Genomic DNA, 23,726 nt, shown 5'->3' with positions numbered 1-23,726 from the left:
AACTAAACACTTAGCTTCTTTGCTTTTTAACCAGAAGCAGAAAAGAATATTTTCAAAGAAATTTTTCACTTACTAATCAATAGAGCCCTCCCTTTTTTCACCAGAACCCTTGACCCTGGGGCCATGAAATTCACAATTTTAGAAGAGGCATCCTAGCGTATCATATCAATATACTTAGTTTGTTTAAATAATACCCAGGGGCAGAGAAGAAGATTTTCAAAGAAATAATTCACCTTCACTATAGGATCTATATAGCCCCGCCCTAGCACCAGAACCCCTGACCCTGGGGCCATGAATTTCACAATTTTGGTAGAGTCACTCTTGCTTATCATAACTATGTATTAAATTTGTTTAAATAATACCCAGTAGTAGAGAAGAAGAAATAATGCACTTTCACTATATGATCTATATAGCCCCGCCCTAGCACCAGAAGTTCAGAACCCCTCACCCTGGGGCCATGAATTTCACAATTTTGGTAGAGTCACTCTTGCTTATCATAACTATGTATTTAATTTGTTTAAATAATACCCTGGAGTAGAGAAGAAGATTTTCAAAAAATAATGCACTTTCACTATATGATCTATATAGCCCTGCCCTAGCACCAGACCCCTCACCCTGGGGCCATGAATTTCACAATTTTGGTAGAGTCACTCTTGCTTATCATAACTATGTATTTAATTTGTTTAAATAATACCCAGGAGTAGAGAAGAAGATTTTCAAAGAAATAATGCACTTTCACTATATGATCTATATAGCCCTACATGTAGCACCAGAACCCCTGACCCTGGGGCCATGAATTTCACAATTTTGGTAGAGGGCTCACTGTTTATTACAATCATGCCAACAGTTTGACTGCTTGATGTCCAGGAGTAAAGAAGAAGATTTTTAAAGATTAAAGATTTTTAAAGCCAAAATTGGCTGAAGTTGGTTCAGCGGTTTCAGAGAAGCTGAAAATATTCAAATGTTAACACACGACGCACGACGGACGACGACGGACGAAAACAGATAGCAATAGGTCACCTGAGTGACTCAGGTGACCTAAAAATGAAGTGTTGCCAAAAAACATCGATTTTAAAAATCTGAAAGACAATTAAGTCAAAAAAGAATTTCAAAGTGTAAAGCAATAACTGATATACAATTTAAAACTTAAAAAAATGTTATATAAATCCCAAGCAGCATTTATGAGAGTCAATTATCTGTGCTTACCAAATAATGTCAGGAGTATTTATATTAAACATTGCAAATAATCATGTTTTGAAGTCTTGTAAATATGAAAAACTTGCCGTAAATTATAGAAAATATCAAAACGACGAACTGATTTACAAACTAAGAATGGGTTATTGCGCGTTATAAATTTAAAACAATGTTAGATAAAATACATAGCAGGTGTCAGAAGTGCAACACAATAATGTAAAATAGGGTCACTTCAAAATCTAGTATTTATTGTAAGAAAACTTGTATATTAAAATTCTTTTTGGCTTAGATTTAGAGAATTGACTTAAATGAACGAAAAAGTGATTTAGGGGGAATTTTATTGTTTCATCTTTCTTTAGTTTTAAAACTTTTCAAATTAGAATTGAAAAAATAATGTAAAATAACAACCAAAAAGCTAATTTTTTTCCACATATACAAGAGAAGAAATTCAATCAAGGTTTAGATCTAATCTCATTTATATCCCTGCTACCACTTTGAAGCATAAAAAACTATAATTTCTTTTGATTATGTATCTTATAAAGTCTTTAAGGATGTAGTGATACTTTTTTTTTTCAAATAAAGTTTTACTAATAAAAATTCTGAAACTTTTTTTATTCAATTGTCTATTCTATTGCAACTTCAAGAATTTAAACTAGAATGCATGTACAATATGACGATATATGTGAAAAATATGTTATGGGTAGTTGAATGTTATCAAATTATTCCAATTTGGTGGTAATTATTTTTGAATATACCCATTTGTATTGTTTCAATGAGCTCGATTATTGTTCGTTATCTCCATATTTCATCTTCATATACTTGTACATACTTTACATGAGCAAATACTACTTTGAATCCTAATTTACGAATGAAAAAATAGAACAAAGTTCTGTGGGCATTTCAAGAATAAAAACGACAATAAATCATATAAATAATACTTACCCAGAATACATGGACTCTGGAAGTATATAACACCTAAGCAACATACAAATATACACCAGAAAGAGCGGTGTAACACACGTCTGATCTTCTCAGTTGCTAGACCGAGTTTGATGTCTATAAACGCGGAATTTAAATCGCCAGGTAAAACCTGTCGAATAATCTTGAAAATATGGAGAAAATGTTTGGCAAAAAATATTAGTTCTACAGTAAGCAGATAAAAATATATGGGTACAGTTATGGACATGAATTGTGAGAAACTACTATTTTATTTTATTATTTCCGTTTTTTAAACCGTGCTTAAGAATCGAATGATATTCATGACACAAATTGGAAAAATGTCCGGATTTTATATCAGTACAATTGAGTTTTGTTTGTTTATATGCAACATTTTTTTTTTAGAATTGAAAAAAATAAACCTTTACTTTTCTAAATCATTAATTGAGATATTAATGAGATATTGGCGTTAATTGGACACATGAAAAAGGTGGGCGTAACGAACAGTAATCGGTCTTTAAAAAAACTACAAACAATGCAGATTTGTGCACAGGGCATAATACATGTACCCCCATGGATCGGATGCCCAGGAGGAGTAAGCACCTCCTGTCTACTGGTCACACATGCCGCGAGCCCGACATATTGATCAGGTAGACTGATATTTTGTAAAAATAATAATGATAATTAATTAATTAAAAAAACAAAAGGCATAAAAATTAGTATGAAATATGTCAAAATACGACAAAAAGATATTTATGCTTATAAACATGGTCATTAAAACGAATGTAGAATTTACGAAATGTTGACTTTAAAGGAAGCTGGGAGATATTAACACCATATGCAGGTGACAATGGCATATTACTTTATAAATAAGGAAAGTTGACGATGGAAAAGCTCAAGTAATCTTGTTTGTCATACAATTTAGCTGTTAGTCGGCCCTTTTTGTCATAGCCAGTGCAACATCCAAATAGGAAATGTTGCAGAATCTGCTGTTTCTTTTATTTCGAGTTTACTTGGATATATACAGTAGACATATGAAAGGAAGTAACTATAATTGTTAATTGACATAACGTCGTCGATATATCTGAATCTCGAGCTGAAGGCCTCAGCAAATGTTATTTTTTCTTAATGTAGAGGTTACTTCTAATAAATTAGATATAAAAACATGTCGGCTAATAATTTAAAGGTGCCCACAAATTCAAAGAGTTCATTGGAAGACCTGGTCTCTAAGGAATACACAGATGACATCAATGTAGAAGTCAAATATTCTTTTAATATCTACTTCAGAGTACTTGTGTGTAGAATCAGAGTAATTTTAAACAAAGTCATCCTTGTTGATGATCAATCACAAGATATGAAAATTTCCGGGTTCAATTTATATTGAAGAAGCACTTGGCTATGATATCAAAAATCCTATTTTTAAATTATCGTGAGGAAATGTATAATGTGTAGAAATTTCTCATGTTTTTGATGTTACTGACTTTTGAAAAAAAAATTGTGATTCTAAATTGTCTAAAAGTTCTTTCGAGTTTTTGAGAATCCACATTAATTTTGATTTACATCCCATCTAGAATATGCTGTAGCACAATTCTTCTGTAGCTGGAGTTTCTCCTTTACAATATTTTGCAAGGCCTAAATACAAAGCATATGCTGAACCTGGCAATGTATCTTTTGTGTAGGACATTTATAATTTCATACCCTTACAACATCAGAAAAAAGAATCTTGTTAAATTGATGCCAAAATACTGTACGTGTACTTAAATTCACGTATTCAAAATTTAGCGCACTCACCTTGTATTGACTGGTTGGCGTAATTATGAATTAGCGCTACACAAGTCCGCACTATGTATTCTATTTATAATTGATTTATTAACGGTATTCATGAATTAGCACATTGTTGTCAGCGCCGAAGCCGCTAAAATATGAAGCCAAGTTTTTTAAGTACACTGAGTGACTTAATTAATGTTTATTTAAATATATAATTTTAACTTACTTGTAAATCAAATGACTCATGTCATATGTTACTCAAGTTTGTCAATTATCCTTCATGACTATAAATACAAAATTTTGTTAACATTCGGAGAGATGGAATCGGGACGCCGTCCCTGATACTTTTCGACCCAGCGAGAAATAAACTTTTTAAGGTCTACAAATCTTAATGCGACTTATTACCAATAGTCCAGCCCTGTGGCTTTGCGACAAGCACACGCATCTCTAGCAGGGGGTGTGATACTAGCGGCTTAAACTTGCACACCCCCCATCTTCTTGATTGTTTTAAAGGGGCTGTAAATTTTTCTGGGAGATTGTAACGACAAATACTCAATCACATAACATTTGTAAACAATTTGTCCCAAAAGATGAACGGGGTGAGGGATAGTTGTTAAAATGAGAGGGGCAGATGTTGTTCCTCACTTTTACATCAGAATTTTAAGTTTGATTCTTATAAGAAAAAAAATTACTAATGATTAAATTCTAAAATTCTTTGCAAAAAAAAAATATTTTTTTTTAAATTTCTGTATCCTGTTAATTCCCATTAGACGAGGTACTTTTTCTGTGCAGCCTTTTTATTGTTCCTGAAAGTAAACACTGAATATCTTGATTAGAAAGTCTTTTGAATTCTTTCTTTTATTTAATCGTTGAGATTTTATGTATACATGTATGTCATCTAACGCGCGTTACTCAATTTGTTTGCACACACCGTTGCAGTTATGAGACTATATCTTAAAAAAAAAAATAATGATTCAGTGATTAATTGTGAATACAATGATTTCAAAAAGTAATGCAATTTTTTTTTATCTTATTACTTGTACAACGTTTTTTAAATGGAAGGTTTATTCATCCAAAAAACAAGATAGTGTAGACACTGGGTTTTTATTAATATACAAAGATCCATTTTGGTTTTCATAAATTTACAGAGATCCATTTTGGTATTAAAAGTGTAATTACACGTACGTAGAATCGAAGCTTTGGCATATTTAACACTTTAAAAGTCTATTTTTTTTTATTTTCCGTGTTGAATTGATCACGTATATAGCGATGCAACAAAGCAAGACACTTCCGGATTATGATGGCGGTAATAACATTCTGTTTAATTATTTTTGGCGTTTTTGAATCTTTGTACTTTGGAAGCAGTCAAAATGTATGTGGGCCACCATCCAAGTAAGATAACATTGTAAATGATGATTATGATTCAAATGTGTAATACAGAAAAATGCTGACGTTTGATGTAAATTTGACTTCAGTCAAAGTGTGCATCTTTTAAATACTGATGTTCAGTATATATTAAATATTTTCTTTTAAATCGCATTAAAAATTTGCTCAACTTTTCACACATTGATCATAAAACACAGTGCGAATATAATCAGTGATTTCAAGTTTTAAACTAAAAAAAAAAATAGAATTCTTTTGTTACTACTTGTATTTTTAGGTCACATGAGTTTACTCAGGTGACCTATTGCTATCGCTTTCTTCCGTCGTCGTGCGTTGTGCGTTAACATTTGAACATTTTCAGCTTCTTCTCTGAAACCACTCAACCAATTTCAACCAATTTTGGCATATAGCATCTATGGGTAAAGGGGAACAAAAATTTTGAATTTTATGATAACTATCCCCCTGGGGCCTGAGGGGTGGGACTAAAACCACTAAAATTAATGCAATCTTTAAAAATCTACTTCTTTACTCCTGGACATCAAGCAGTCAAATTGTTGGCACGATTGTAATAAGCATTGAACCCTCTACCAAAATTGTGAAATTAATGGCCCCAAGGTCAGGGGTTCTGGTGCTAGGGTGGGGCTCTGTTGAATATGAAGTGAAAACGCATTATTTCCTTAAAAATCTTCTCCTCTGCTCCTGGGTATTAAGCAAACAAACAATATGCATAGCTATGATGAGAAAAGGTGCCTCTTCCAAAATTGTGAATTTCATGGCCCCTGGGTCAGGGGTTTTGGTGTTAGGGCGGTGCTCTAATGATTATACAGTGCGGTCTCGTTTTGCGATGTTCATTTTGTCACGGTAAAATATCGTAATACCGAGGGCAACGTAATAAAAGTTCCCAAAAAATCCATTAAAACATAATTCTGAAAGCTTATATTACTCGTGTATGGAGAAGTACTTTTTCCATTCTGTTTTCTTCTTCCGTTCTACCTTAAATAATAAATATCTTAGTTAAAACACTTTGACACTTTAATTCATTGTCAACTTATCTTGTAAATGCATATTTCTTCATGCTGTTGAACTCCTTTTGCTTTATTTCTAATGCATCGATCATATTTTGTAATAAACATAGGCTATGTGCATTCATTCCCGCGATCCCGCCATTTTCTTTCACTTTCACTTTAATTTGTACTTGGATAACGCGATCGTAAAAACTTCACTTAAAACAGTTTTATGTTTACTATACATTCATTACTGAATAGACAACCAAAAAATATGGTTTTTATTTATCTTTTTTAATTTAGATTTATTTAAATTAAAAAAGCAAACTCCAATTCCCTCAAATTAGAGTTTTACAAGATTTGATTACACAAGCTTTAAGGGTATATGTCATAATTCAGTTGGTCATTATCATTCCGTGTTCCTGTTAACACTTGTAAATTAGACCAAACCATTTTCCAAGCTGTTAAAACTTGACTGGGGTTTACTTTATTTTTTCAAAATAATGTTTGATACTCAAACTGTCCATTACACAGTGTAACGACGAACGTTATTACACAGTGGATTTAACATGCATCAACACAACTAAATGCAAAGTTTTCTTTATAAATTAGTTTTATTTTGTAACCAACCTATTAAAAATTAAGTAAATTTACAGAATTAAATAAACTAGAAGCTATAGATATCCACACTTTCATAGTTTATGAATGGTTTGAACAGGTCGGGTACACTACCTTTTATGGAGGGCACTTTTCAACACGTAACGATGTTTTTGTCAAACCCTTTCTCCAATCAATTGAATGAGTCGCAAAGCATGACGGACCACTACGTGTTTACGATTCAATAGTGACATCTGGTTTTCGTCGATTTACTGCATAATATTTACTTGGTCACCGGAAAAACCGTAAAGCTTCTTTTTTACTTTATAAGGCTTAAATAGAAAGATTATATTCCGAATACACTGTTCCATGCTCACATTTAATATTTGAGTTGTTTTAGATGATTAATTGTTGCTTCAAATACCGTACAAACGCTTTGATGTGTAATGGGAGAGATGAAAAATGCTGCGGACCAGACCGGGATTCGAACCCGGGCCCCCTGAATCTCCAGTCAGGTGCTCTGCCAACTGAGCTATCTGGCCACCGGCGATCAAACCCGTCTTACCGCCACAGATGTTTGAATTTACATAAAAATTTTGATGACATCGAGGAGTTAAATAATAATTGTACTGCTGTCTCTAAAACTATGTCAGTGATTCATTTTGAAAATGGTTATCATGGGTCCAAAGGACCCCTCTTAATGCGTCCAAATCCAAGGGTACCGTACTATATTAGATGTTACAGAGGAAATTCTGGTGAAATAAAAAAGGGTATTGCACTAAAGTGCAAATGTTTTATTGAAGTTGTGAGTGATTTATACCTTTTACTATCAATTGTCCAAGTAAGAGTACATGATTTTGTGTCATAAAAATAATATATTGTCCACTGTGCACTTTGGTTCTATTTTTAGATTGTACATACGATCGCACACATTGTATCAGTCATAAAATGCACAGAAGCAGAATGAAAAGAAAGAAAAGTTTAAGAAAAAGTTTTAAGAAAAGTTTAAGAAGAAATGAAATACAGTCAGAAATAAAAATGATTAAATTTTATACTTCTTAGCTTGTAAGGAAAAAAACGAAAAGAAAAAAAAAAAAACAATGATACAGGTTACAGCTTAAGGACATTGGCAAGTCAGGGCTTTCCGGAGAAAAAAGGTTTAATACATGGTTTTTTTCACTTATAAAATAGTGATTGAGAGTGATCTCCCGTGTAGAATTCTCTAAGCGGTGAAAACCAATAAAGCGTATGTATAGAGGTAAATAAAAGCACGTGTACTTCTTTCAACGGGTAGAATCATCAAAGTAGTAATGGCTTTGTTGTACATTGTACTCAGGGACAAAGAGCCAACAGGTCATCATTTACCATAGTTATGCTCAGTATGCTGGGAAGGGCAAAGATGTGACACATATGCTGAAAGGTGGGTCGACCATGCCGACTGAGAACAGTTCTTAGGTCGTGTGAAGGAATCAGCATTTAATAACTACGAATAAAAGTTAAAGATAAATCCATGCAAATATTTTTATGACAATTCAGTCAATTACATGATAAAAACAATCAACCAGTCTATTGACCAATTTTAGCTGTTAAGGTACGCAACTCAAAAAATGATGATCGGTGCCGGTATATCCTTGTCTTGTTTCTATATATATATTTTCAGCCAAAATATCTAAAAGTCATAGAAAATGAAGATACAATATAATGTATATAATACAAAAACTGTATGAAATAAATGGGTTTTGAAGAAATATTAAGGCGAAAAATTATGTAGGTCCCTTTTATCAACATTTTACATAGGAAGTGCATTAAAAATTGTAAAAACACTAATTTGACAAAATCTAAAAAAGAATGTTTAATTGGTAGGTAAAAGGATCCAGAATATAGCCTGTTTCGTACATTTAAACCTACTCAAAAGTTCTTGAAAAATTCTATACAATAACCAGGAACCTTGCCAATGACCTTAAATACAAAGGTATAGTATTCGCTTCAGAAACGTTCCACGGTATAGATATAATCAGTGATAATCGAACTAGTATCCTATCTAACTTTCAAATATTTTCTGATAATTGCTTTTAATTGGAGTTGTGAAATCTGACCTGTTGTTGGCAACCTTATACCTGTTAAAATCGGTCATGCATATCGCTTAGCACGTGGATATTATGCAATCGGTCAAGTTTTGAATCAGATTATACCGAAATGATTTAAAATAGTACATGTCCTTCTATAAATATATTGCGTCCATTGGGATGCACATTTACTGAAATAATGCGTCCTGAGCGTAATTTACCACACCAAAATGAATCACTGCTATGTACATGTATATCCCGTGAAAAAAAAAAAACACCCAATGCTCTATCGACGCAATATCACCTACGTCTCTGTGAGCAATGGTTTACGCCGATGTATTACAAGTTGATATAAGGCTTTATAAAGCAAATTTTGTGAATGTGAGCATAGAAATGAAAGATTATACATCACTTTCAATATTTCATAAATTTCAAAAAGAATTAAAAATGAGTTTCCAAGGGAAAATTCAATTTGTCCTTTATTTTCAACACAACTGAGTTCATATTGAGACTTGTAGTAGCCTATGATGCATTGCGACTCATTCAACAGTCGGTAAAGTAAACAGATAGGTTATTTACATGCTTTATGCTGACGTCAGAAAATCTAGTGGTATACAACGGCTTCGCTTCTATGAACCCCACCTGACTTGTCAAAGTGCAATCAGTTAAGCGTCACTAATCACCTATTATAAGGTCTGGTAACGTACACATGGGCACCCTGTCAGACAACCAGGTGTTCCAATGTTTATTAAGCGTCTTCTAAAGTGTCCATTATCGATCAATACTGAATAAATACGGATGGAAAAATGCATTATTTTTTTTTATATTCTCCTCTGCACCTGGGTATAAACCAATGAACTAAGTACATAGTTATGATTAGAAAGAGTCCCTCTTCAAAAATTGTGAATTTCATGGCTCCTGGGTCAGGGGTTCTGGTGTTAGGGCGGGGCTCTAATGATTATATAGTGAAAATGCATTAATTCTTTAAAAATCTTCTCCTCTGCTCCTGGGTACTAAGCAGATAAACTAAGTACATAGATTTGTAGAGGACAAGCGCCTCATCCAAAATAATTATTGTGAATTTCATGGCCCCAACACATGATCGGGGTTCTGATGTTAGGGTGGGGCTCTAATGATTATATAGTGAAAATGCATTAATTCTTTAAAAATCTTTTCCTCTGCTCCTGGGTACTAAACGGATAAACTAAGTACATTGATATGATGAGGAAAAGTGCCCCTTCCATAATTGTGAATTTCATGACTCCAGGGTCAGGGGTTCTGGTGTTAGGGCGGGGCTCTAATGATTATATAGTGAAAATGCATTAATTCTTTAAAAATCTTCCCCTCCGCTCCTGGGTATTAAGCCGATGAACTAAGTACATAGTTATGATGAGAAAGAGTGCCTCTTCCAAAATTGTGAATTTCATGGCCCCTGGGTCAGGGGTTCTGGTGCTTTGATGGGGCTCTATTGGTTAATTAGGAAAAATGCATTAATACTTTGAAAATCTTCTCCTCTGCCTCTGAGTACTTAGTTAACAAACTAAATGTAATAATATCAATAAAAATGTATTAAATTAAATACTCAAATACTAAATATATTGAATTAAGTAGTCAATTGTAATAAGTGAAGCAAATGAAAGATACTTCCCTTTGCTAGATTGTTTTAATCAAGAAATTCTTGTATATAATTTAATTAACAATTTTTGATTGAATGAGAATACAAGAAAGAATGTTATATATATAGAAACAAATTAAAAATGAATGTTTGGTTTAAATGAGCAAAGCATGCTCAAAGGCAGATTCTTGCCTGGAAAGCAATATAAAAGACTGAAAAAGTTCATTTATATAATTTGGAAAAGTTGAAAATGGTATGTTTACACTGAGGTGATGTTTGACAGTGGATGAATTATTATCAAGTAAAGTAAAGGTTGACAAAAGACTGTATAAAGTTGTTTTATACTTTATCAAAGTGAACAAAGAATCACAAAGAGCCAGGGTGACTTGTTGTAATCAGTGACAAATGGCAAATAGCAACGTTATATAGCTAAGTCTCTGTGTACTGAATTGTAGCACTAGACAACTGACATATATTGAATACCTTACACAATAGGCAAGTGATTATTGTATTTGTATATTTTGCATCCATCATCATATCTTTAGGGCTTGGGCAAACCAAGTATGATCCCAAGGAGATCACTCGGTCTAGAACGCTACAATAAGCAAGGGTATTTTTACCAGATTTCTGAAATTCTTCGGCAACATTGCTTCGTCTATCAGTTAATTTTGTTTTATACCTCTATGGATCCTTTACTCAGGTGACCGTTAAAGCCCTTGGGCCTCTTGTTTGAAATGTAGTACAAATCATTCAAATAAACTAAAATTAAAATCAATATCATTTTAACGATGATGAAAGTGTAAAAAAAAAAAAGAACGTTTGTTACTCACACTTATTCGAGGACATTGTTTACATACTCTAAAAACTTTTTGTTTGGGGTAAAATAGAAGGAAACTAATCATATGTGCTATAGGGTTTATATTAAGCAAAATGATTGATTTTTCTTCATACTTGTATGTAGGAACGAAAAGAGGGTATTAGTATAAGGCGAATATTTCCCAACAGGAAATTCGTCTATTGCAGTATAGTGACTGTTACCTATAAATATTGTAAACTAATTTTCATTCTCCCTCGTTTTCATGAATACAAGCAAGTTTCTTTAAAACATCCTTATTCTTTTCTTCTCTATCAATAAATTATTTTTTTTAATGAATGTTTTTCCTATGTAATGAATAAAGGAATATATTTTTTATTTGTAAAATTCCTATTCAATCGCTAATAATAAAAACCTACAAGAAGTACAGCTTTTCAATACATGACTAAATTTAAAACCAGAAGTCTCTGATGAGACTGTAGCTCTACTGGTTTGTATTTATCACAAAGGAAAAGAAAAATAGCACTTGCGCTTGAAACTATGCAACAGCAATAAATAGAATAATGATCCTTGGTTGGGTCTCTTTGTGGCAAGATTTATTGCAATCATACTAAAACTGTTGGAGTAGTAGCCTTTTGAAAGAATTTCACCAAAATTTCTATTTTTAGTAACCATGACAAGACCGTTCATCAAAATCAAAAACTGATATGAAATTATGCAGTTCAATGTAGTCTACTTGTGTGCAAAGTTATACTGAAATCAGACCAAAACTGTAAGAGGAGAAGGATTTTGGAAGTTTTTCACAGAAATTTCTATTTTTTGTAAACATGGCAACATTATTATTCCAAATCAAATATCGATACACGGAATCATTTATCTGAGTTTGAAATCTTGTGTCCAAGTTCTTTTCAAATCTGACAAACATTTAAGGAGTAGCGTTTTCAAAGTATTTCACAAAAAAATTCTATTATAGTAAATGGTAACAATGCTCACAACACCCCCCCCCTTCCAAAAAAAAAAAATCGATAAAAAGAATTATGTACCTCAATGTACTCTACTTGTGTGCCATGTTATACTGAAATCAGATCAAAACTGTAGAAGTACCATTTTGAATGTTCACAGAAATTTCTTAGTAACCATGGTAACATTGCTCAAAAATCAAACTCCAATGCACTAAGTTTTGTATCTTAGTGTAGTCTACTTGTGTGCCAAGTTATATTGAAATTAATCAGACCATAACTGTAGGAGAAGTAGCATTTTATATATATTTTACAAAAATTTCTATTTTTAGTAACCATGGCAACACCATTCATCAAAATCAAAAAACCGATGCACTAAATTATGTTTCTTAGTGTAGTATACTTGTGTGCCAAGTTATATTAAAATCAAACCAAAACTAGGAGGAGTAGCGTTTCAAATGAATTTCACAGAAATTTTTATTTTTAGTAACCATAACAAGACCGTTCAACAAAATCAAAAATTGATGCACCGAATTATGTATCTTAGTGGAGTTTACTAGCGTGCCAAGAAATATTGAAATCAGACGAAAATTGTAGGAGGAGTAACGTTTTAAAGGAATTTCACAGAAATTTCCAATTTTAGTAACCATGGCAAGACCCTTCATCAAAATTGAAAACCGATGCACTAAATTATTTATCTTAGTGTAGTCTACTTGTGTGCCAAGTTATATTGAAATCAGATAAAAACTGTTAGAGGAGGAGCTTTTTAAAGGAATTTCACAGAAATTTGTATTTTTAGTAACCATAGCAACACCATTCATCAAAATCAAAAACCGATGCACTGAATTATGTATCTTGGTGTAGTCTACTTGTATGCCAAGTTATATTGAAATAAAATAAAAGCTGTAGGAGGAGTAGCGATTTGAAAATAGTTTACAGACAGACGGATAGACAGACAGACACCTTACTATCGCATAAGCTCTCTGACCAGTAGAGTTAAAAAGAACATGACGCATATTCTTGTAGAAAGAAATCATTAATAAGGACCTAAGGAGAATATCCTTTTGCTGATGACAGTAGCATACGGTGGCACTTATGACCTGCACTGAATTGGAATTCGTGAAAAAGCAGTTTGTTTACTTGTTATGCACGTTATACATATGTATGTCCTCGCAGTGTTCATAAAGGAAGACCTCGTTATCTCGAACTCGTTAGGACCGAGCTATCGAGTGTAAAATACTTAAGAAATACGTGTTAACGTAGAACCAAACGTCGTATGACGTCATATCGAGTAAATGAGTTTAGTCTGTCTTTTTGGTGCTAGATCCATTATGACGTCATAATTAATTTAATGCTACTTTTCCCGTACTTTACGGTTTTAATCCAAGACTGTCTCATGTAATGGTCGCCCGCGTGGCGCAGTGGTTAGAGTGTCTGCTCTAGAGTCGCGGAGTAAGGGGTTGATCCCTATGTCGAGGGTTCGAGTCACACTGCGGGATATGGAGACCGGTCCTTCGGATGAGGCCGTATAAACCGAGGTCCCGTGTCGCAGTAGGTGCTGGCATGAAAAAGATCCCACACTTCTCAATGGCCCTGAATGTCGAATATAGATCAAAATTTGTAGCCATCCATCAGCATGTGGTGGCGTCTCCATATGAGTGAAAAATTCTCGAGAGGGACGTTAAATAACATACAATCATTCAATCAATTTCATGTAATGAAGTTGCGCAACTGTGATAATGTGAATGGCATGCAACCATTTTGAAGGAATGCAAAAATCCTAAGAAATCTAAATAGCACAATACTAGTATCTTGATGACATGTCTGAGTCAAAGATCTGTTAAAGATTGTGTGTAAATTTTGAAATGTCTATCATGAAATTCCTTTGCATAGTTATTTGTTAATTATTTATAATGGTTGATGTATAATAATAATGTTTCCCTTAAATATTATCTTTTTAAATAAACATTAAATTTTTTGATAAATATTCACATTGTAAATCTGAACGTAAGCCCAAAACAGTCATTTAATAATTAAATCCTGTATAAGTGCCAAACGGTCAACAAAAGAAGTATTGATAAATAGAGTGTCTCTCATTAGTTATATATTTTAATAACTTTTTCTAATTATTTGGGTATGTTCTTTATCATATTAAAGATTGAAAAAAAAATTCTGACAAAGACTTTTGAAAATATTTACAAATTTAGGTTGTAAATTAAAATATGAGCAGATTTGCTTATATTCTTTGAAATGTGGACTTAATCTTAAATGTCAATTGAATGAAAAAAGATTTTATTCTTGAATAATACATGTATTGCTTCATACGGTTCAGTTAATAAAACCTATAAACGAAGATGTTTGAAAAAGTATTTTTGTGATTTTCTATATTCTCTTTATGACCAGTACCCCTAAAAATGGCTGAAAATATGTAGTCGCAGTGTAAAATTATCATTCCAAGTTGCACAGGCTGCACTACATTTAATAACAAGGAAACATTTCATATATTTTTAATTGATTAAGGGATATTCTCTGTAATGACTTGAACTTTTAGATAGGAGCTGTGGCACGCATAGTTTCAGAATTTCTCCAAACTCTCTATGATAAAAGTCTTTGATGCCGTAAACTCAAATCACGCAAAAATTGGTTGCTACGTGTCATGTTTACCATAGCAACATGTCCTAAAGTTTGATAAATGGCATTCATCAATATGTTCAGAGTCCCAGAGTTAACGTTTGCAGCGAAGCAAACAAGTGGCAATGACTTTTTCTGAAAGATGAAGGCCTGATGTCTTAAATGCATGATAAACAAGTTTGATAAATCAACTATTACATACGTTACTATGGAAACAAAGCATTCAAAAGTAAATATATGATATTCAACTTTAGTTCTACCGGATAAGTACTACTCAAGGATATGTTTCTTGATTAAAATGTAAGTAAATTCCTAAGGCAGCAGAAAACATATCACTTTAAACAACTGGTACGTTGTTTCCATGGTTACACTGCAAAGTAACAATTTATCCCAATTTTTCTTATGTTGTCGGTGTTGCAAGATCCTAAGGATGTATATGTGCCAGTCATGAATTTTATTGATTTTCCTAAAGATAGTAGCATTAACCCAATCCTAGCAACAGATTTTGCATGGTTACACTGTGTTACCATGGCAACCATGAAAGTTATTTTTGAATAATATTGTTACTTAAGGTCAAATATTTTTATTGTTTTTCTTTGGTTTTTGATTGAGTTTGATCAAGTAAAACCTATCATAAGTGAATATTCAGCATTTTTCAGCATGTAAAATGTATTCCAAATGTATCCATGGTTACCATTTACTTAGAGATAAATTCTAAATAGTTCCTTTATAGCATAAGTGCCAACAAGGTGTCATGTTTTTGTTAGAATGGTTTGTTTGTTATTCTTAGTCTTTAGTAAGGCTTAAGAAAGATTCAAAGTAGCTGAACATCTCATTTTTTCCAACTTTTCTGGCTGTTACCATGGCAACTAAGACACATAGCAACGAAATTTTATCTGATATACGTTTCTGGTGTCAAGTTGTAATAAAGGGCAAAGTTTCATCAAAATCGGTGACCATGCCTTGCAAGGAAGTTTAAGTGGTTACAGAGAATCGCTATTAATAAGCGAGTGCTAATTTATTATTTTGAAAATCCTGTGACAAAGACTTTTCCGACATAGGTTCTACCTTAAGGACTTCCCAATTACTTCGACATATCCATGGTATTCGAGATATCCGTGTTCGAGATACCGTATAAAGCACAATAATTTACACTATCCACTGGAATTCACTTAGTTTCCTGGTACATATTCGCCCGCACTCTCCTCGGGTACTCAAAAGCTGAATGTCTGTTTCTACTTATGAAACTTTTTCACAATTAAAATGAATTTAGACGACTTCAAGTCAGTTTCCAAAATATCAGGAAACCCCGTGCATGGTGTAGCGTAACACGGCAGGAAAAAGACAGAATGACTCAAGTGTGTCCATAAAATAGGGCTCAAGATATGTAACTCCATTAAGGATAAAAAAAAAATAAAAGAGGTCCCTTACAGGATTACTAAGTATTATGCAATATATATATATATATATATATATAGAGAGAGAGAGAGAGAGAGAGAGAGAGAGAGAGAGAGAGAGGGAGAGATCGAGCTAGAGAGAGAGCACTAAAATGACCAACGACACGAACAATAAAAAATTCCTTCCTCGGGACGTAGAAAAGGTTTAAATGTAAAAAAAAAAAAAACAAAATAAATAAAAACATCTAGACTATAACTTCTGAACACTGCTAGACACTTTTTATTTACAGTTTTACATTTTGAATTTTAATGTTGAAAACAAATAACTATGAAATGAATCTGGACCACCACGACCGATGATCAGAGAAAAAAACAAAGAAAAATTTTGGATGCACAGGAACAAGTAATTGACAGTCAAAATCGCAATTGACCAAAAATCATTACAAAACAGTGATTTTTTAGAGGGGCTTTCCAATAATTCCTTAGATAATCATTATTCAATCTAATTAAAATTAGATGTTCCGAATCCGCTATCGCTTCTCAAACATCTAACAACATCCCATTCGGGGTCACGTCAGAGCGACCTTTCGATTATTAACATGAAATTTTGGCCAATCATATTCAAACTCCTGTATACGATTCTAAAATTAGTTCCACGGCTACATCTTAACATTATTGATGCTTAGTAGTCTGTCTTACGTTGAATCAAAGTATTTTGGTATAAATTGAATGTATTATCCGCCAATCTGACATTCTTACGTGAATAATGCAATCGAAAATGCACAAACTATACAAAATATCCCGCACGTCACACAAAGCACGGCCTTTGCCATGCATATTTTGTTTACTACGAAACTCCTCGGGCGTTTAGGTTTGGCAGTGAAAAAATGAAACGCATCCGAACTATAAGCCAAGATTTCGAAGGCGGCGATTTCACTGGCAAATCGAAAGGTCGCCCTGACGTGATCCCAGATGGGATGTTGTTAGATGTTTGAGAAGCGGTAGCGGATTTGGAATATCTAATTTTAATTAGATTGATCATTATTATTCTGGTACATTTTTTTAATTTAAAGATGGGTCGATATTTAATTTTCTTTAAAGGATGCACATTTTTTCATTCTTTTGCGTAGTGTAGTGGATATGATATTGGAAATCGAAAATTTTAAGTTCTGATTTGTATGTGCATCCGAAATTTTTCTTTGCTTTTTCTCTGAGCATCGGTCCATTTTGTCAAATGTGTGTCAATAAACACTACTGTCATGTCCTCCATTTGTAATCTTCATATTTAAAATGTTCTCAAACGACCCCAATGGGCTCATTGAGTTTTTTGGCCTTAATGGTCGAAGGGTGATTGTTGATTCTCCTGCAGAGTTCTCACGTTTCCCAAGCATACTGTTTAGAACAAACTTTACAATTGATGAGATATATGCAGTTGTCTGTTCGACAGGACAAATTCCCTAGCTAGTATTTTGTAACTGCGGCCCGTTACGGGGCTGTTAAAGCTGTCGGTGTCAGAGCTGTGCTTACAGAGAAGACATCTTCTGTCAGAGCAAGTCTTAAAGCCCCCGTTAGGTAATGGATTGTCCTTTAGGTTTCCTCGGGCGTCTGTAGGCTGTTAATTGAGGTTCATTAAAGACCTCTGCCATTCTTTTGTTGGAGTGGGGAATTTGAAGGTTCTTTTTAAGAATACTGCTGAGATTCTTAAGGGCGGGATGGTATGTGGTTACCAGAGGGATCATTTTGCTATTGTCTTTCTCACTGTTGTGTAACAAATTTTGTCTGTCTTGTTTTGCAATCTCTTCAATAGCAGTTTGTACGGTGTGGGTTTTGTAGCTTCCCTTGCATAAATGGGACTTTAGGAGACTGCTCTGTTCCTGAGAAAAGTAGAGGATGAACAGATACGACGAATTCTGGTGGCTAAACCCTTAGGCACACTCTTGAATATGTATGGGGGATGAAAGCTAGTCTGCATGAGATATAGGCGGGAATCGGTGGGTTTCATGTGGAGACTATACTCAATTTCGCCATCAATCAGGATAGATGCAATATCTGAGAATATGTTTTTGGAATAAGATCCGTCTACAGTAAATTTTATAGACTGACGGAAGATGTTGGCAAACATGGTTAATAATTATGTTGACATGCAAGTTACCAATCTTTTTTTGAGAATCTAATTTTAATGTTGATAAAATTACTTAATAACGCCAGTATTCGACATCTATGGTGGCATATTTCTGCCCCCTAAATGCAAGATAAATTATGTGAACATGCAACTTTTTTATGTCAGCATGCAAAATAATTATGTTGTCATGCAAGTTACCAACCTCTTTAGAGAATCTAATTTTAATATTGTTAAACTTACTTACACCATTATATAACACCATGCATACAAGGAAGATACAACAGGATTATGTTGACATGCGACTTATTTATGTAAACATCCAAGATAATTATGTAGACATGCAACTTATTTATTTCAATATGCAAGATAATTAAGTTAATATGCGAGTTTATTATGTCAACTTGCCAGATATGTATGTTAACATGCAACTTATTATCTTGCATGTTAACATAATACCTTGCATGTTAAAATATAATTCGCATGTTGACATAAATAAGTTGCATGTTGACAAAAGATTGCGTTTACTCGCAATGTATATTGCGTTTAAACGAAAAACACTTTGCGTTTAATCGCAAAAGATTGCGATTAAACGCAATCTTTTGCGTTTAAACACAATAACTTTGCGATTAAACGCAGTAATATTTTTGCGATTAAACGCAATAATTTTGCGATTAAACGAAATAATTTTTGCGTTTAAACGCAATAATCTTTGCGTTCAAAGGCAATAATCTTTGTGTTTAAAGGCAGTCATTTGTATCAAACCTTGCAGATTACAATGGACCCACGCATACTAATATCTTTTTAGGTCACCTGTGTCACTCAGGTGACCTATTGCTATCCGTTTTTGTCCGTCGGCGTGCGTCGTGCGTTAACATTTGAACATTTTAAGCTTCTTCTCTGAAACCGCTCAACCAATTTCAACCAAATTTGAAATATAACATCCATCTATGGGTGAAGGGGAACAAAAATTGTGAATTTCATGGTCCCTGCCCCCCTTGGGCCTGAGGGGTGGGGCTAAAACCACCAAAATTAATGCAATCTTTTAAAATCTTCTTCTTTACTCCTGGACATCAAGCAGTCAAACTGTTGGCATGATTGTAATAAGCATTGAGCCCTCTACCAAAATTGTGAAATTCATGGCCCCAGGGTCAGGGGTTCTGGTGTTAGGGCAGGGCTATATAGATCATATAGTGAAAGTGCATTATTTCTTTGAAAATCTTTTTCTCTGCTCCTGGGTATTAAATAAATTAACTAAGTATATAGTTATGATGAGTAAGAGTGCCTCTTCCAAAATTGTGAAATTCATGCCCCAGGGGCAGGGGTTCTGGTGTTAGGGCGGGGCACTATTGATTATATAGTGAAATTACATTAGATTTTTGAAAATCTTTTTCTCTGCTCCTGGGTATTAAATAAACTAACTAAGTACATAGTTATGATGAGCAAGAGTGCCTCTTTCAAAATTGTGAAATTATGGCCCCTGGATCAGGGGTTCCGGTGTTAGGGTGGGGCTCTCTTGATTATACAGTGAAAATGAATTAATTTTTTAAATCTTCTTCTCTACTCCTGGGTATTATTGAAACAAATTAAATACATAGTTATGATAAGCAAGGATGCCTCTTCCAAAACTGTGAATTTTGTGGCCCCTTGATCAGGGGATCAGGGGTTCTGGTGTTAGGGTGGGGCTCTATTGATAATAAAGTGAAAATGTTTTAATTCTTTAAAAATCTTTTTTCTCTGCACCTGGGTATTATTTAAACAAACTAAGTACATTGTTATGATAAGCAAGGATGCCTCTTCCAAAATTGTGAAATTCATGGCCCCGGGTACAGGAGTTCTGGTGCTAGGGCGGGGCTATATAGATCCTATAGTGAAGGTGAATTATTTCTTTGAAAATCTTCTTCTCTGCATCTGGGTATTGTTTAAACAAACTAAGTACATTGTTATCATACGCAAGGATGCCTCTTCCAAAACTGTGAATTTTATGACCCCAGGTTTAAGGGTTCTGGTGGGGGAGGGGGGGGGGACTTCTATTGATTATAAAGTGAAAAAGCAAAATTTCTTTGAAAATATTCTTTACTGTTTCTGGTTAAAAAAGCAAAGAAGCTAAGTGTATAGTTATGATGAGCAGGAGTGCTTCTTCCAGAGTAGTGAACTTCATGACCCCTGGGTCAGATGTGCTGGTGTGAGGGTGGGTCTCTTGATAATATAGTGAAATGCATTAATTCTATTAAATAATCCTGTTTGCTCCTTAGTGTTAAGCAGATAAACAAAGTGATTAGTTATGATGAGCAAACTTATGGTTCCAGGGTCAGGAGCTCTGGTGTTTCAGGGGAGGTGGGGGGCTCTATTGATAATATAGTGAATCTGTAGTACAAATCTTCTGCACCCCTGGGCATATCTGAGGCAAACAGAGTAAAAGTTTTTATAAGGAAGGGAATTTTTACCAGATTTTTGAACATCTGGACCATTTGGTCAAGTGTTCTGGTCCTCGCCAGGGCTCTATTAGTTTGTATTTTACCGAGAGGAGTTATTCCCCTTTGCCATTTACTTTTGATAATTTATCACTGTAAATAATGTACTTGAAAGGTAAAAAAAATAAGAGAATTATGCAAAAACTTTTATTGTATAATACAAAAAGTACTTTTATAGTTTTTATGATCAGATAGACTTGTAAGTAGTAGTTAAATAAAAATGAGACAAAAATAACTTGTTTTATTAAATGTTCATCAAGGACCAAGAGAGGCCAATGTAAGAGATTTCAACAAGGGATTAAAATAGTACAGAACTTTTTAATATACTGTATGGTGATAGTGATAAATGGGGAACAGATTAAAACCTAATTTATGAACTGTTAATGAATATTAAGACCAATTATTTTGTTGATCATGATCACCCTATTTTTCTTGCTTTTGGGCAACAAAGCTTCACCTTTCAGTTCATTTTATACTCTATGCATCCTTAAAATTGTTGTATCATACTCAGGTGACCGTTAAGGCCCTTGGGCCTCTGTATTTCTTTCTCTTTTTACTTATTAGAGAATTGTGTATTGCCTAGCTTTATAGAATTAGATTTCTCCGAGCAAACGCTCTCTGAAAGGATAAATCACTAATAAGAATTTATAGAGGAGAAAAAAATGTCGTGTTGTAAAAACAAAGGCAACCTAAGAACGAGACATGTCTTGAGCTTATTATTCTCTACATTCTTAATGAAGTTTTGGTCAGTTGCTCTGTTAAAAAACTGCCCCCTACGTTGCGGTCACAATTTTAACCCATGTATAAAGGGATTTTTGGAAAGGACTGAGGAAATGTTGGAATTACGTACAACATGATGAAGTATTTAGACTTAAATATACATTCATAACCCTTTCTATGGTTGCATACAGTAAACACAAGAACATATGTGATGGATTTATATGAGATCAAAATCAAATGAAAACAGATTGATCGATGTGCACTACATGTATCAAATTGACAAGTGCTATGAATACAACTGAAACATTCTCTATAGGTTGTGATATACGTAAGCAATTGATCAGAGCCTTCATCAAGAGTTTTGGGTTCTAATACATTTAAGACATTCAGGTTGTTAGGATGTCATTGTTTTACTACAATTTTCAAAAACTAGAAAATTTTGCAAAAAGACAGAGAACAAATCGGATCTTCTTAAAGTTGAAGTGTCGGATCTTAGTACATGTACATGTAATTATAAGCTTTGACTAATTCATGTTTGATTTTGAAACTACAGTATCATTGTGTTTAAACGAAAACAAATCCTTATAGGGAAGGATTATTGCGTTTAAACGCAAAGATTATTGCGTTTAATCGCAAAAATTATTGCGTTTAATCGCAGTATTCTTGCGTTTAATCGCAAAAGTATTACGTTTATTCGCAAAAATTATTGCGTTTAAACGCAAAAATAATATTGCGTTTAAACGCAAAAATTATTGCGTTTAAACGCAAAAATATTATTGCATTTAAACGCAAAAATATTATTGCGTTTAAAAGCAAAAAGTATTGCGTTTAATCGCAAAAGTATAGCGTTTAAACGCAATAGATTGTGTTTAATAGCAATCTTTTGCGTTTAAACGCAAAGTGTTTTGCGTTTAAACGAAATATACATTGCGATTAATCGCAATCTTTTGCGTTTAAACGCAATGATTATTGCGATTAAATGCAATGTTTTGCGTTTAAGAGCAATAAAAAATATTTCTATCTCGGAACTGGCCTCAACGGGCTTCCGTAGAATTAACAGTATTTGATAAATTATTCAAAAATATTCAAATTTTATTTTTATTAAGAATTATACGGAAGCCCGTTGAGGCTAGTTCAGAGAAAGAAATATTTTTATTGCGTTTAAACGCAAAAATTATTGCGTTTAATTGAAAAACTATTGCGTTTAATCGCAAAAAATATTGCGTTTAATCAAAATACTATTGCGTTCAATCGCAAAAGTACGGAAGCCCGTTGAGGCCAGTTCAGAAAAAGAAATATTTTTTATTGCGTTTAAACGCAATAAGTATTGCGTTTAAACGGAAAACATTGCGTTAAATCCCAATAATCATTGCGTTTAAACGCAAAAGATTGCGTTTAATCGCAATGTATATTTGCGTTTAAATGCAAAACACTTTGCGTTTAATCGCAAAAGATTGCGATTAAAAGCAATCTTTTGCGTTTAAACGCAATAACTTTGCGATTAAACGCAAAAGTTTTTGCTTTTAAACGCAATAATATTTTTGCGATTAAACGCAATAGTTTTTGCGATTAAACGCAATAGTTTTTGCGTTTAAACGCAATAATATTGCGATTAAACGCAATATTTTTGCGACTAAACGCAATGATTTTTGCGATTAAACGCAATAGTTTTTGCATTTAAACGCAATACTTTTTGCGTTTAAATGCAATAATCTTTTAGTTCAAAGGCAATAATCTTTATGTTTAAAGGTAGTCATATGTATCAAAACTTGCAGAGTGCAGTGGACCCACGCATACTTATATCTTTTATTTCTTTCTCTTTTTACTTATGGGGAAATTGCGTATTGTTTAGCTTTATAGAATCAGAATTCTCCGAGCAAACGCTCTCTGAAAGGATAAATCACTAATAAGAATTTATAGAGGAGAAAAAATGTCGTGTTGTAAAAACAAAGGCAACCTAAGAACGAGACATGTCTTGAGCTTATTATTCTCTACATTCTTAATGAAGTTTTGGTCAGTTGTTCTGTTAAAAAAACTGTCCCCTACGTTG

This window comes from Saccostrea echinata, unplaced genomic scaffold (assembly GCF_033153115.1).
Source record: "Saccostrea echinata isolate AGI-Se365-2 ecotype Australia unplaced genomic scaffold, CSIRO_AGI_Sech_v1 ptg000030l, whole genome shotgun sequence".
Taxonomy (NCBI): Eukaryota; Metazoa; Mollusca; class Bivalvia; order Ostreida; family Ostreidae; genus Saccostrea; species Saccostrea echinata.
The sequence above is the reverse complement of the archived record's forward strand: the minus strand, read 5'-3'. Positions refer to the sequence as shown.